Consider the following 6,000-nt stretch of genomic DNA (forward strand, 5'->3'; position numbering starts at 1 on the left):
GAGAGCTTCCAGTCCAGGAAATCTCCTCCTTTTCTTTTACACACCTAAGTGTATTTGCAAATGCCCTACAGAAGGGAAGAAACTGCAGATATTACACTTTCCTCTGTAGAAATACAGACTTCAAGAGTCAAATTACAACAGTTTTCTATTCCATGTATCCCTGTGTGAGGTTTGAGAGTGTATAAAAGCAAAATTGGTACAGCCCTGCTCACCAGTCAGTTCAGGCACAATTTCAGGAAGTAAGAGGCAGTGAGGACTTTGCTGGATGATCTCTGCACAGTCGGTGCTTCTATCCTCTGACTTGGCTCAGAATCAGAGCAGAGAAAGCTGGGAAGAGAGACATGTGTTATCCCAAGGTAAACTGAGGATTCAGCCATTTCAACCCAAATCATCTTGATCTCAGTCTTGCATCACAATAATCCACTAGGATTTCATTGCCATGTTCAACCATCATGAGCACTTCCAGTGGCTACAGCAGATCAAGGCCATGGGCCCCCCAGCTTCCTCCCACAGACACCCAGGGAGGAAGCTCTGGTCCCTTCCCCTGTAGCCAAAGGACAGCCAAGGACGGGAGGGTTGCTGGCTAGGACCAACTGCAGGAAGACACTGTGCCCACCCTGCTGCTGCCTGCCTGCTTATCCCATCCCTTGGCAGGAGAAAGGGCTTCCAGTGCAATTGACAGCAAGAATCCCACAAATCCACTGGGAGGAGGCCCAAACAAAAAGCAGATTTCCTGTGCTTAAAACTGCCTCAGCAGGAGGTACAGAGGGGTCTGTGAAAACAGTTCATAATGGGGGATATGCTGAAATGAAATCCAAGTGGATTACACTGCTTTGGGTGGGAGGAGGTGAACATTTGGGTTTTTTTGTTTGCTCAGGTAGCTGGTGGCATGCCAAATCCAGGGGAGAATAGAGATCTTTTTCATAGATCATTAGAATTAAATTGATAAGCATTAGAGTGGTTATCAGATTTCTCCACTTTTTGCTGGAATTCTCCCTAGTCAAGTTGGGTTTGGTTTTGTGGTGGGGTTTTTTTAGAATAACTCAAAACACTTCACTGACTGCCTTGCCATGCATCCCCAAAGATTTTTGATCTACGTATAACAATGCTTAAATCACCATGACATTTACAATAAATATTAAGTGTTTTATTATTTATTTTAAGACTTTAATTGGCACAGTATATTAGCAGCACTATTGTCACAATGCCACTTAAGAGTTCCCGAGCATTAAAATGCAAACCCAACTTGAATGACACTAGCACCTTTTCTTACTTTCTTTTAGCACGAATATACTGTACAAATAATGAATGAATGAAAGAATGAATAAATAAATAAATAACCCAAGTCTTATTTTGCAGCATACCCATGTATTAGAGCTGATTTGGCTTTACTAAACTCAGACATTATTTCAATCCTGACGTTTCCAATGTATGTTATGTATTTTTCCCCAAAGACAATCATTCCCAAAAGAAAATACCTAATGGCCTTCCCCTCTCCCCAAACTTTTTTACTCTTTGAGAGCTTCTTATTGTTCCATTTTCATTGCTATTTAGGGTAAAACTCATTAAAATATTATAAAGCTCACAGCATAATTATGTGGCAGCACTTGCCAATGAATAACATCTGCAGCAATGTGTATGTGTATTTATATTACAGTAAACTTAAACCTACTCATTTATTTTTTCTGCATTGCCTCTGTTTTAAATTCTTTGTCCCAAGTAAAGCACTAGGCAAATGTATAAACCACACAGGGTTACAGTGCCGCCATTGTCATTGAGTGCAGTGCCAAATATAATTTCATCATTAGACCAAGGTTCATGCCAGGGTAAACTACTCTGTGCTAGATGACTGCAAAATGTTATTTTCTCTTTTTATTATTATTTCAAACTTATCTGTACTGAGATTGAGTTCTTTCTGTGTGTCTGGTTTTGGTGCTTGCTGTCTGTGCATGTTATGTCCTAGACCGAACTGCATTTGGAAAATCAGCAGAGAGACTAGCCAATACTTACTGCGCTCTCCCAGTCTCTTACAGTAAAACAGAACTGGAATCCTCTTCTAATGAAATTTTTGTCAATAACAAAAGACAGTGTAGTCCCCAAGTATTTGGGTAAGCACACTGTGTCATTTCTGTTTGACTACTTTTATTTGTGGAATTGGGTTAACTGTAACATGATCACACAAAAAGAGAAGGAAAGAAAGCTGTTCTCCTGTTAAAAAATAAAGGCTTGTAACACGAGAGAGAGCATTACCACAATCTGTGGCAGAGACAATAGAGCATACAAACTCTTCTGAGCAAAGCACATTGACCTAGTCAATCTATATAACACTGTATGTGTGCAGCCTTTGAAAATTATGTATTTCAAAAAAGACAGTATAAAGACGTAACAAAAATGCTTAGGGAAATGGGCTGCAATTGGAATTTTTGCGGTACAGAGGTCTTTTCAGGACTGTGTTCCTCCCTCCCTCCCTGACACCACCCAAGAGCTGCAGCTCTGACTGTGTGCCAAGAATCTGACATACACCTACCCCTCATTTAAAGCTGTCAATCGTTCTCATGCTTACAAATAAAATGAGTCTCCAGAAGAATTTAATCCTAGAACAACTGATAACAGATCTTAAAAAGGTTGTGACTGTAGTGTGTGCCTTTCATTTTCCCATGTTAATCTTCTTATTGTTGAAAATATTGTCCTTTGGGAATGTTCTTGGAGCCTGCACTGTTCTCAGTTTTTTCCTCCTTTCTTTGCCAGTTGTTTCTAGATCGAAACCATTTTGCTAGACAATTACAACCATATGCATTTGAAAATATACATTTTCTTGAATTAACTGTAAAATATATCAGAAATACAGGTAGCCTTTAGGAAGGTTTGTATGTCCTCAGGAAATACGGCTCAAAAACTTTATTAAGCAGGGACAAACGGCAAGACAGCAGCTTTCCCTTATTATATATGTTTAGAAGCACTGAACCTTGCAGCACTGACCTAAGCTTTTTGGTATTTTCAGCCAAGCCCAGATCAGACTCTGCATTGCAGAAGTCCCATCACCCAATTTTCTCAAAAATCGTCACTACCGTTCTCTGTTTGAATCTCATCTGGACTGTGTGTCATAGCCCAAGGTGACCCTATTTCCTTCTCTTATTACTAACATGCCTCTCCCCACACACACTTAGGCTATGATCTTGTTCAGGGTGAAAGAAAGAAATTAGGGGGCTCTCTTTTGTTCCAGACGTAGAAGCTTTGCAGGCAAAAAATCCTAAAAAGACATGGAAAATTAATCTCATAGAACTCTGCACAGAAAGAAAAGCATAACTTGTTATTCGTGGGCCTTTGAGAATAAACTGATGAAAGCATCAAACTGTAATTTTGTTCCCTGCTACTCTAATCATCTCCGAGTCTGCTAGGGCATGAGAGCTGAGTTTGAAGCTGGTGAGCAGAGTGAGAAAGCTATTTTGTATGTAAAGAGAACTGTCTTTCCTTAGCGGTGCTCTTGTACAGAACTGAAAATGCTAACTCTCCCTCTCTGCTACCACCCAATAAACATACTATCCTTACAAAATAGGGAGGTAAGGAACATAACATAAGCACCAGCAGAAGTCTCAGGCTTATTGATAGTACAAAGCGGAATTCACTGTCTTAGGTTGACTCAAATAATATCGTATATGTTTAACACTAATCTGACAAATTTAGACCTCTTAATGTTTCTGATTACTTTTTATATAGCATCTTTTAAAGCCTGCCCAAAGAGAGATTAGAGATTTTGTGGTGCTTAAAATAAGAAAGAGAAAACTGAATAAAAGAGAAAACAAAATAAAGATCACTGGCAATTTATGTTGGGGCAATAAAAGGTTAATCAAGAGCAAAGTAAATGAGTCTTCCATTCCTTCCTCCTCCACTCTTTTAAAATGGCTAAAGATAAAAAAGGATTTATGTTGGGGAAAAAAAAATTCTTTCTATTCCTTTTTTTTTTCCTGTTTGTTTTTTTTCTTTTTTTGCATTCAGCACTGTGTACCTTCAAAATGTACGATGTTGCCATAACCACATAACTTCTACCTGTGCCAGCTTGGAAGCAATTCTAGTGGAAAAGCCTGGTTAAGTTCTTCCACACACCTCATTTTCATAACTAGTCAAAAGCCAACAGGCCTCCAGCATATTGTCCAGAATTTAAAAAAGCAGAGATCTACCTCTTATCTACTAGTCCAGGACAGCAAAATGGGAACACTCACAATTCAAATTTACAACTAGAACTGGGGAAAAAAAAAGTTTTTGATAGTCCACTTGATTTTACTGCTCAGATCTTTCTGCTGGGATGTAGCTCAAACAATTAAAGAAAGCTACATGCTAAAAAATCATTTAAACAGACTTTCTTGAGCTTTTGGTCTTCAGCAGTTGCATACAGACCCTCCTGCAAAGCATGGTAGCAGATGGATGCCCTTAGAATCTTTGTCAAGATACGGACTCAAAACTTTGCAGAGTTGGGTAGCCAGCAAAAAGACATAAGATGAATAAAATAAAAGGAATCAGGAAATGGAGACAGCAGCTGCCAAATTTACCATGCAGAGTAAAAACTATTTCCTAATAAACCCTGTGAGACACCAGAGTGGTATTTCATGTCTGTGTATCAAAGCTAGTGATGTCTGCTCTTTCCTTTTATTAACACGCTGTGTTATAGGATGTGAAGAAAAACATAGAGTCTGTACTTCAAGACTTACTTCTGTAAGTCAAAAGCAAAGAATGAATCTGGGTTGGTTATATGCAGGCAGCCATGCCCTGATCATATATAACCATGCATTTGGGACTTCAGAGTTGACTCACTGTCAGTCACCAGTGTGAGACACTTGCCATATGCAGAGGGAAAAGGAGAATATTCCTCCATGGAGAAATTACTTCTGTGAGAATCAAAACTGGCCACCAGAATAATGGATGACAAGTATTCCAATTTTATCTAGGATCATGTATTTACAAACAAAATCTATGCATTTACTTTTCCCCTTTCAGTTCCTTTTTAGATGAAGCAGCTGGGACAGAGATGACTAGTGCATACTCCAACATAAACTGCAGACAACAATCCTGCTAATTCAATTGCATATGTCATAAGAACAGTTACTGAAGAGCCCAGAAATTCACAGCATCCCCTGCTATTAACAGAAAATGACTGGTGAGATTTTATCTTTCCCTAATAAATTTCAGTTAAAGCTTGATTTTAATTAGAAAACCCAGCAGAATTAGGTCCAATTCATTCTTGTTTTGCATGTGGTTGAACTGATCACAATCCAAGAAGAGAATAAGCCTGAACAAAGGACTACACAATACACATGTGTGCAGTCAACTCTGGATTATTCATGGTTAGATTATCTGGACTAGTCAGTGCCTAGTGCCACAGAGTAATAAGCATGGTACAGTATTCTCCGGGGCTCTGCTCTTCATGTTACTTCTTAGTCATTCTGGACAGAAATGAGTTTAAAAGCTTTTTTTCCCTAATGTTGGTGTACCAAAAATGTATTTGTAGCCTAATTTAAAATCACTGTGCATTATCTATGCCTTTTTTTACACAAGCTGTTCCATTTCATCCCCATCCATATTCTACAGGATGACTGAGTCAACTGTTTCCATTCCAGTGCTACTTGAATTAGTTTAACTCGGGTTTAAAGTCTGCTAGCAAACTGTTTCAGAAGTTATAAGAATCTCCTTCTCAGTCCTAGTCACTGTCCAGGTTAGTTTTTCTGAAAGTTGACTGGAGTTTTCTGCACTATTTAAAAGACAGAGAGGAGGGCTGAATTTGTTCTGTCACTGGTGTAGGATTACCATGCATTAGGAACCTTATTCTCCTCAGTCTGTCTAAATCAAGGCTAAATCCAGTCAGGTCAAAGAAGGTAAAGCACGTAGGCAAGAGAAACAGGACCTCTGTGTATAATTTGTTCCTCTCCCACATCAAAAACATGCCACAGTGAGTCAGTTCCCCATTGTTACAAGAAATGGTGTGAAAATGAATAACGTTGGTGTGAT

Source organism: Haliaeetus albicilla, chromosome Z (assembly GCF_947461875.1).
Source record: "Haliaeetus albicilla chromosome Z, bHalAlb1.1, whole genome shotgun sequence".
Lineage (NCBI taxonomy): Eukaryota > Metazoa > Chordata > Aves > Accipitriformes > Accipitridae > Haliaeetus > Haliaeetus albicilla.